The 10,776-nt window shown below is 44.7% G+C and overlaps 1 protein-coding gene across 1 annotated transcript in view; it reads right to left on the reverse strand.

Moving 5' to 3' along the window:
- EEA1 (early endosome antigen 1) overlaps window positions 1-10,776 on the reverse strand; it is a 142,496-nt gene that overhangs the window by 9,414 nt on the left and 122,306 nt on the right. The gene's annotated exons all lie outside the window — the stretch shown is intronic.

Raw genomic sequence — 10,776 nt, forward strand, 5'->3', positions numbered from 1 at the left:
AGATTCAGTTGAATTTTTTCGCCGCTGGTGACAGCGACATTACCTGCGCTACATCTCCTGTATAACGTTTGCACATCCTAAATATCAGTTAAAATTCAGTTTAATTTTTTCGCCGCTGTTGACAGCGACATTACCTGCGCTACATCTCCTGTATAACGTTTGAGCATCCTAAATATCTGTGACATTCAGTTTAATTTATTTGCGCATACACTTACAAAACCTGCGCTACTGTACGTGTGACATACTTGCAAGCATATATACCATTTAATATGCTCAAGCTGAGCAGTAAGGGACGGGGAAGTGGCCATGCTGCTGATGGTGCACGCAGAGGCCGTGGTGAAACTGTGCCTGCTGCCAGAGCACAAAAAACACACTAATCCACGATACCTAGCTTCATGTCCCAGTTTGCAGGGCGGCGAAGTCACACCAGTGCGACCAGGTGGTCGGTTGGATTGCAGCAGATAATGCTTCCAGTCGGTTAAGCACCACCCTGTCTTCCACAAAGTCTAGTCTCAGTAGCCAAGAGTCTGGTCAACAGAATCCTCACCCTGATACTTCTTCCTCCCACCATGGAGAGTCTTGGCAAACAAGTGATCACACACTCAGATATTCCAAGGAGCTCTTTTCATCGCCATTCCTTGATTTGGCCCTCTCGCCAAGCCCGCTTGAAGTGGGACATGAGGAGATCTTGTGCACTGATTCCCAAACTCTTGAACATCCACAGTCAGAAAAAGATGACGGTGGGGAACGGCAATTAGTGTTTCACGAGGTCGATGATGATGATGATGAGACACAGTTGCCAATAAGTCAACAGTAATTAGTGTCTCAAGAGATTGATGATGAGGATGAGACACAGTTGTCAATAAATGAGGTTCTTGTTAGGTCAACAAGTCAGGAGGATGACCACAGTGAGGAAGTGGAAGAGGAGGTGGTGGACGATGAAATCACTGACCGAACCTGGGAAGGTGGCAAGCGGAGCGAGGACAGCAGTACATAGGGGGAGGGATCCGCAGCACCGCAACAGGCTGGAAGAGGCAGTGGAGTGGCAAAAGGGAGAAGGTGGGCCACACTAAACAGGCCCGCAACTGTTCCCCAGAGCACCCTCTTGCAGCAATCTCCCTTGCTAAGGGGTAGGTGTTCCGCAGTCTGGCGCTTTTTTGAGGAAAGTGCGGACGATAAAAGAATTGTCATTTGCAACCTGTGCCGTACCAAAATAAGCAGGGGTGTGAACACTAGCAACCTCACCACCACCAGCATGATCCGCCACATGGCATCAAGCACCCTAATAGGTGGGCCGAACCCCTGGGTCCACAATCAGTGTCTGCGGGTCACACCACTGCCTCCTCTTCCCCAGTGTTATGTGCTGGCCAATCCCCTGTCCAAGACGCAGGCCCAGATGCCTCCCGACCTGCACCTGGACCTTTGCAAGCACCATCATCTAGCACATCCACTTCTGTGTCCCAGTGCAGCATACAGATGTCCATACCCCAGGCCTTTGAACGAAAGTGCAAATACCCAGTCACCCACCCACAGGCCAAAGCACTAAAGGCTTTCCGCATCCTGATGGCGGTGGCCGTCCTTCGTTACTCAGTCCCCAGCCGCCACTATTTTTCCTGGTGTTCCGTAACATCACCCGTGCACTGACCAAGGCAGTTATTGGGAAGGTCCACTTAACGACTGACACATGGACAAGTGCTTTTGGCCAGGGACGCTACTTTCCCTGACAGCACACTGATTGAACGTTGTGGAGGCCGGGAGCGAGTCGTACCCTTGAATGGCACAGGTACTACCAACGCCAAAGATTGCGGGCCCTATTTTAATCAGCATTTCTGCCACCACCTACATTAGTGGCTACAACCTCCCCTTCTCCTCCTCTACCTCCTCCTTCACTTCCACCTCTGAATTATCATCTTGCAGCACCAGTCAGCCATTAGTCAGTAGCTGGAAGCAGTGTAGCACTGCAGTGAGGAAGCAGCAACAGGCCGTGCTGAAACTAATGGCAGGGTATAAGGGACCAGACTGAGCTGTGGCTCTCGCCACTCAACCTACAGCCAGGCATGGTTGTGTCCGATAATGGCCGTAACTTCGTGGTGGCTTTGGAGCTTGGCAAGTTCTCACACATACCATGCCTAGCCCACGTGTTCAACTTAGTGGTTCAGCGGTTTCTCAACCCCAATTTGCCTGAGCTACTGGTGAAGGTGCGCCGGGTGTGTGCCCATTTCCGAAAGTCATCTACAGCTGCCGCCGGTCAGGCAACACTGCAGCAGCACTTGCAATTACTAGCTCACCGACTGTTGTGCGACGTGAGCACGCGCTTGAACTCCACGTTCCACATGTTGGCCAGGCTTTGTGAGCAGCAGAGGGCAGTAGTGGAATGCCAGCTGCAACATGGTCGTCACCTTTCCGCTCTTCACAAATCGACAAGTGGGCATGGATGTCTGACCTCTGTGAGGTTTTGCGCAACTTTGAGGAATCAACACAGATGGTGAGCGGCAATGCTGCTATTATCAGTGTAACCATCCTACTTCTGTGTCTACTGAAACGCTTCCTCACAATGAAGGCGGACGCTTTGCATGTGGAAGAGGTGGAAATGGGGGAAGACAGTACACAGGGTGATAGCCAGAGCACCCTCAGTTTGTCTTCTCAGCGTGAATTGGATGATGAGAAGGAGGAGCAGGAGACGGTTGCTTCCGCTAAAGAGGGTAGCACCCATAGCAGGTTTATTCCATCTGTTCAGCGTGGATGGGCCAAAGAGGAGGAAGAGGATGAGGAGATTGAGAGCCATCCTCCTGATGAGGACAGCGAAGTCTTGTCTGTTGGGACTCTAGCACACATGGCTGACTTTATGTTATGCTGCCTTTCCCGGGACCCTCGCGTTATTCGCATTTTGGCCAACACCGATTACTGGTTGTTCACTCTTCTCGATCCCTGCTACAAAGAGAACTTCTCATCTCTTATTCCTGTGGTGGAGAGGACTAGCAAAATGGTGCAATACCAGAAGGTCCTTGTGGGAAAATTGCTCCAAAAATTTCCAGCTTACTAAGCTGGCGGCAGAGTACGTAGTTCCTTCGGCAACCGAGGAGGGGAAACGAGGGGAACACACAGCAGTTCCAACAGAGGCAGGGCAACACTCTCCAAGGCCTGGGACAGTTTCATGACACCCCGCCAGCACCCCCACCCTGATGCGCGGCCTAGTGTCACAAGGAGGGAAAGGTTTTGGAAGATGGTGAAGGAGTATGTAGCAGACCATGTCAGCGTCCTCAGTGATCCCTCTGTGCCTTACAACTACTGGGTGTCCAAGCTGGACACGTGGCACAAACTGGTGCTCTATGCCTTGGAGGTGCTGGCCTGCCCTGCCACCAGCATTTTGTCAAAGCGGGTATTTAGTGCTTCTGGGGGCATAATAACTGATTAGCGCATCCGCCTGTAACTGAAAATGCAGACAGGTTGACTCTGATCAAAATGAACAAGGCCTGGATTTCCCCTGACTTCTCTACTCCACCAGAGGAAAGCGGCTGAACATAAAGGCACTTTAAATATGGCTTTTATTCCCATGCACCCCTTCCCCTTCCACCACAAAAAAGGGTATATGGTTCAATCTTCCTTTTCTCATTCTCCTCCTCCTCCACCATCATATCAACATGCTTATTAGGCTGCCCTCCCTCCTAATGTTTTAGATGGTCAGATCAGCAGCAGGCACTCGCCCCTAATGTTTTAGAGGGTCAGCTCAGAAGCAGACCCTCACCCCTAATGTTTTAGATGGTCAGATTAGCAGCAGGCCCTCGCCCCTAATGTTTTAGATGGTCAGATCAGCAGCAGGCCCTCACCCCTAATGTTTTAGAGGGTCAACAGCAGGCCCTCGCCCCTAATGTTTTAGATGGTCAGATCAGCAGCAGGCCTTCACCCCTAATGTTTTAGAGGGTCAACAGCAGGCCCTCACCCATAATGTTTTAGATGGTCAGATCAGCAGCAGGCCCTCGCCCCTAATGTTTTAGATGGTCAGATCAAAAGCAGGCCCTAGCCCCTAATGTTTTAGAGGGTCACCAGCAGGCCCTCGCACATAATGTTTTAGATGGTCAGATCAGCAGCAGGCCCTTGCCCCTGTTTTAGATGGTCAGATCAGTAGCAGGCCCTCACCCCTAATGTTTTAGTAGGTCAGCTCAGCACCAGACCCCCGCCCCTAATGTTTTAGAGGGTCAACTCAGCAGCAGACCCTCACCCCTAATGTTTTAGAGGGTCACCAGCAGGCCCTTGCCCTAAATGCTTTAGATGGCCAGATCAGCAGAAGGCCATCGCCCGGAATGTTTCAGATGGTCAGATCAGCAGCAGGCCCTCACCCCTAATTATTTAGAGGGTCACTAGCAGGCCCTTGCTCCTAATGTTTTAGAGGGTCACCAGCAGGCCATCAATCATAATTTTTCAAGGGTGTGTATGATGCCCTCCTATGTGCAATAAAGGGTGTATTGGAATGCTGGTTCCTTGTAATTTTTGGAAGCCCTTTCACTTAGTGCATAGGCTTTATGAGTGTAGGAGTCCCACTACCTGAACAATTGTACCACAATGTGAATTAGGCCGTCCTTTATGTTATATACAGGTTGTATCGGAGTGCCTTTTTCTTGTAATTTTTGGCAGCACTTGCACTTTTCCTAAAATCGATTTTATCTTCGATTTTGTGCGTATTATTGTCAGTCTGTAAAAGTGGCGTACTACTCGGACAACATCGTTCCCAGCAGCGACCTGGGAGTCCAAGATGCATCCAGACATCCTCCTCATGCTGTTCCTGAACCATTTCAGCGGTGTTTCCATCCATTTCTGACCTTTTCCTGTGAACCAGACACCCTCCACTCTTCAGAGCAGGGGGTGCCTGGTTTAATGCTCGGGTTCTCCCATTGACTTCCATTGTGCATCCCAAAGTGTTCTACTCGAGCACCTGAGCACTTTGGTGCTCGATCAACACTAATGGGACAGCTCAAATCTGCCAGAGTGAGACTGGCTTATCAAACATGAGACCACCCTCTATGATGTTAATGTCCCCGTCACCTGCTGCAGATTTTGTTGCTGAATTTTCCGAGGCTGAAAATCTGTTCCATTCACCTGAACGGGCTTGCAGAAGTCCAGGTGCTTGCCACCCCATTCAAATGACTGGAACTGATTTTCAGACACAGAAAATTCTGCGACAAAATCTGCAGTGTGTAAAGGCACCCTAACAGGTCATAAGGACAAAGAGTATCCATAAAAGGCCATATAAAAATATAATTGAAAAAAATTACACAACTATTTAAATTAAACAATGTTTAAAACATTACATTTCCTGTAAAAATGAATACTACTACTAAAGACACAACCTGACTAGGTAAAATGTAAATTTTTTTTATTTCATTCCCTCTCAGTTGGAACCACACATTTTGAATCCTTTCATTATGTCATGTGATCACCAATCTGACCAGCAATTCAGAGCTAGATCTCCTGTGTGATTACATCATCATCTATGAAATCCTTCCTAGCTACTCTCAGACACACCTTCTCCCCACCAAGTTCCTCTATGTAAGTGTAAATATGTTTTCTGCCCTATCTAAAAGGACCAAGGGGGAACATTTATCAAGTCTTGATTCCCCCTGTGATGCCAAAGGACGTGCCAAACTTATGTTGAGGCGCATACCTCTCATAGATTTGGCGAGTCTTTCCGCTAGCCATACGAGGAGGACTGCTGTAGAATTTTTATTATTCAAGCCAGAAAACTGGTGTGTATAAAGATAAATGTGACGGACCTGCAGCAACGCCCTCTTTTCTTGCCACTTCTAAAATGTGGGTGATAGGGGAAAATTCACAGATTTTGTTACAAATATGGTGTGCAATTTTATTATGCCACAAAAGTCACGCAAATAGAATAGTAAATATCCAACTGGAGTGGAGTTATATAAGTAAGCATTCCTACAATGATTAGCGGCAGTTATAAAACTCCCCAGATGAATACATACAGTACTCTCTGCTCTGCACTGAGGGGCAATCACCCTGAAACAGCTGTATGCAGATAAGATGCTGGCTTAAAGGGAACCTGTCACCAGTTTCATGGTGTCCTAACTAAGGGCAACATAAATAAGTGACCGATTCTCTTAGCAAAATGCTGGGTCACTTTCTTTAATTGACCCAGTCAATCTGCCAACATCTTGTATTGAAAAGCTCCAGCTGATAATGATGAGTCCTGAATATTCATGAGCTCCTGACTCTCCCCGCCCACCTGCTGCTGAATGAGTTTTTTTTCCATATGAATCAGCAGCAGGTGGGCAGGGGAGTGGCTATAGCTCTGAATTAAATAAACGCTGGACTCAATGACATCACGCTGGACTCAAATCAGCATGTGGCATCTTTGTGTGTATATTATGAGGTAACCATCTGTCACACCAGTAAGTGAATACATCTAAGGTACTTTTTAGTAGTTAATGATTGTATATAATTAGTTAGATTATAATCAAATATCCACATGACAGGTTCCCATTAATTATTATCCAAGTCATGCCTAAAAGCCTCTTAAAGGGTCGAACATTGACTTATAGGAAAGCTAACTTACTGGTAGCATGAAAGCCAGAGATTAAGAGCTCATTTGAATACCCTCTTTCCAGAATTACACAGGAGCGTTACCCGGCCTATAAGACTCCTCATTCTGTTTAAGGTGCTCTTCATAAGGAGATATTGTATTCCCCAAATCCTGATCTAATCCTCTCATCCAGTTAAGCCAATACGCTCTGAAATAGCTGTCTGCAGATTCCTTAATATCCAAGTCATGCCTTTAAGGCCTTTTAAAAGGTCAAACATTGACTTATAGGATAGCTGCCTTACATCTGGTAGCATTAGAGACAGAGCTTGTTGAGAGCTTATTTGAATAACCTTTCCCCAGAATTCCAGAGGAGCACTGCCTGGCCTATAAGACTTACAAAGAGCACCTTAAATAGTGTAAGTAGATACTGTATTTCTCAAATCCAGACACACAATGCTTATCTAGATCTGTGAGTGATGTGTGCAGAAACTCCAGTGGATCCTACGAAATGCAGCTCCACACAGGAAGGTCTTGTAAATGTTGTTTCACGTTACTAGCTTAAAAAACAGCAGAAACTGTTGTCCACTGTGCAAATATCTAGAAAACTGTATGTGACATGGTTTTGTTTCTGATTCTTGGAGAGTATTTCACCCCTAAATGTATATAATTTGCAACAGATAGGGAATGTTGTGGAACTGGAAACAGAAGAATCAAGTAAATTTATTGTACGTTTAATAGGGCAGAAAACCAAATAATGAACAGAGGAAACCACAACTCGTTAGAAAGATCTATTTTATTTACCATTTGCTTTACAGATTAGAAAACAAGTAATGGTTCAACAAGCATCCTTCCATTCAGCTGAAGTCTGGGATCCGCAATATGTCTAGTCACAGATACACTGGAATAACAGCGCTCACAACGTAAGGCACCACTACATGATCACAAGTTGTAAACACAACATTAAAAGAAGGGCTTGGAAAGAAAACATGTCAAATACTCATGCAAAAACTGTATACACTTCATATGATCCAGTTACGTGTAGTGTAATGTGCATCCACTGCGTTGCAAAGTCCAAAAGAAAAAATAGTCACAAAGTGCATAAGAACTTAAAGCAGCTTCTCACATTCACTGCAGAATGAGGAACCAATCGTTAATGCCAAATTACATATGCAGTTCCCCTTTACATCCAGCACAGTGTGACTCGGGGTACACTGCAGCCCCACAAAGCTTATGATCACAAGTGCAAATAAGACGTCTTGTCTGTTCATTAAACAGTGTACTCATCTGGATATTGGTCATATATATGAACTGCTAATTCACTGGTGAAATATGACCAAAACCGTTGGTTTTCAAAGGTTCATCTAACTAAGGGGGGTGGGCGTTAGGTAAATCCAGCCTTGAGAGTTCATGAGACCTGTGCAATTTTGTTTGGTAGTATAAGCTTTTTTCCCCCCATAGCACATCTAAAAAATTATTATGTGGGGTCAAACTTGGCTTCATCTTCTACAGCGAAAACAGATGCCCCATTTGAATAATGACATACATAAATGGAGAATGGAGCTTTGTACAAAATGTGTTTATTACATGTGAGCACATAGTGGCAAGTCACAGAATCAAACCATGGCTTTCAAGGAAACAAAGGTTACATTCTTACATAAGGATGACTGTATCTAAAGTCCATGTGCATTTTACCCACACGTGGAAAGTGTGCAAACCTAGAGTTATGTTATATACTTTTATTTCATCCTTTTGACCGTATAACTTAATTGTGTAGAGGTGATATTTGTATCTGGTCCAATTTTTGCTTGCGTGCCTGCTTTATATATTTTTTTTGTCCTTTAGTATTACGACAACAATACAGCATTTGATCCCTTCAGGAGGAATCAGGGCAAGGAAGAATTTTCATTTTCCCCTCAACCGGATCCGAATGCAGTGATACTAGGGACCAAATAAGGGAACCCTCAAATGAATGTCTCATGTACTTCAACACACTTTTCTTTCTTACTATGAATGTAACCATGGCCTGCATACATAAAACCAATTTCAGGCATGCACACAGAAGAGACACAATTACCATCAGCACAAAGAGCAGGACACACAAGGTTGGCACTCTGAAAATAATACAGGAACGGCATGAAGTAAGCCGGTCCTCTTCAATGTTGATCAAGTGATACACGGGATTGGAACTGCACTTGAGGTTGTGTGACCATTTAAGCCATGTACATACTGATGTCTACAAAGTACTGATTTCTAAAAGTACTTGAAGGTCCACAAGCCAACATTTGAGGTAACTACATTATCTACAAATCCCTAATAGACTCAGAGATCTGGGCAGCTGTGTGGATATCACATTGTCTGCATCTGAGGCCCCATAAACAAGCTCTTGGAGTACAATTCTGCTCTTAAGTCACATGTTAAAATATTTTTCAATTAAAAACTAAAAATTCAGCTTCACAACATTGCATTTCACTGCTCCAATGCATCTAACATGTAAGTCTCGTTCTGCAATTCTCTACCATCCGTTTCCCACTTTTTGCTCACCTACAAAACGCGTATTAGTAAATAGGAGACAAATGAGAAAGCAGATGACTGCGGCATCGGGATACTAAATGGTATGTAATCTGTTACCATGAAAACACATGGGACTGCATGGAGCTGGTGGAACAAAAAAAAACTACTTTTTATTTAAAGTAATACGATTTAAAACTGCTTATTTACTTGGAACAATAAAAAAGGTGTGAAGGTAGACCTTCCCATCTATAAAATATTTTGTAACTTTGTATCTTAATTTATATTGATTTTTAATTAAATACTATGCATACAAGCGTTTTTCACATGCCGGTACCACCCGCATTTAACCCAGCACGCACCCCAACTGAAAACTGAGCCATTACAGTTAATGAACAGAGAAAATTCCGGCACCAGTGGATGAATTAAAAGTCTTTAATACTTGATCAGTGCCTGTACACACATGGAAAACACTCAGCTAAAATGGTAACAACTTTACTGGAGTGTTTTCCATGTGTGTACAGGCACTGATAAAATACTGAACAGTTTTGATTCATCCACTGGAGCCAGATTTTTCTCTGTTCCGTATTTCCTTGCTGGCACTGGCATTAAAAAAAGGGAGGTAACTGGGTGAGCTCACCACACGTCCATGTTTGTCGGCAGAATAGTTAGGGGGTTATCCACATGGGTGTACTTCCTCATGCAGATTGCGCTGCATGGAAAAAAGGCAGCATGTTCTAGATTTGTGTTTTTCTCCCAGGACCTGCCCATTCAAGCCAATGGGTGAGTGAAAAAAAATAACAGAACTGAGGGATGGTGCACTGATAGTTACTGAAAAATGCATGAAAGCCGATGTCAAGGGAAAAAAGAACTCAAGAACCAAACTGATTCAGAGACACAAACTGAAGGAAAAAAAACAACAATCTACTCCAATTTAAAATAGTTTGTGTGCAGATACCCTATGGGTAACCATCAGAATTTTGTCATTGGTAATTTTAACCTGTTAAAAGCAGAATTATACTTTTGAAGCATTCCATAACCTGCCAAGGGAGCAGTCCTAAAACAGTCTGTAGCCTGTTGACTAGCAGTAAGATATCGGCAGGGAATGTGATTTTCCCTGTGACGTCTCTGCCCTAGCTGCAGGGATGAGAGAGAATGGAATCTGTGTAGATCCTAATGGACATATACGCACATCATGCAAAGACCTGCAAATAACTGAATACACAATACTGAAAGAGGTAGTCAAAGAGGTTTTGCAGAATCTGAGGTCTTGTGAGTATGCGAGATGAACGCATCTAATAATCGTGTTGTACTGCCAAGCAGAGGTGTAGTAGAGGTAGAAGCAGCACAGCAGGTAAGCAGGCAGTACGCCGACGCCATTGCTGAACAAGCGCTTGTTCTGTTGGTTCCCTATTAATATTTACACTGTGAAGCCACAAGACATGTTGCCCATGGGCTCACGATTACCTAGCACATATGGCACGTTCACAGAAAGGAAAGATTTTTTTTAGAAACACTTAACAAAATATTCTTTTTTTGGATGATAAAGACAGGAAAACATGAGCACCTGGAGTGAGCCCCGTGCAGGCACCTGAAAGCCCTCAGCGCTGCTGTCGCTGGCGGGTTTGGCAATGATTTAAATACTGTTCAGCTTGTAGTATCAGGTGTCATTTTGAGGAACTGGTCTGATCCAAGCTGTCTCTGTAGCCACATCCAAACATCCCTTATCACTT

Source organism: Bufo bufo, chromosome 1 (genome assembly GCF_905171765.1).
Source record: "Bufo bufo chromosome 1, aBufBuf1.1, whole genome shotgun sequence".
NCBI classification, from domain to species: domain Eukaryota; kingdom Metazoa; phylum Chordata; class Amphibia; order Anura; family Bufonidae; genus Bufo; species Bufo bufo.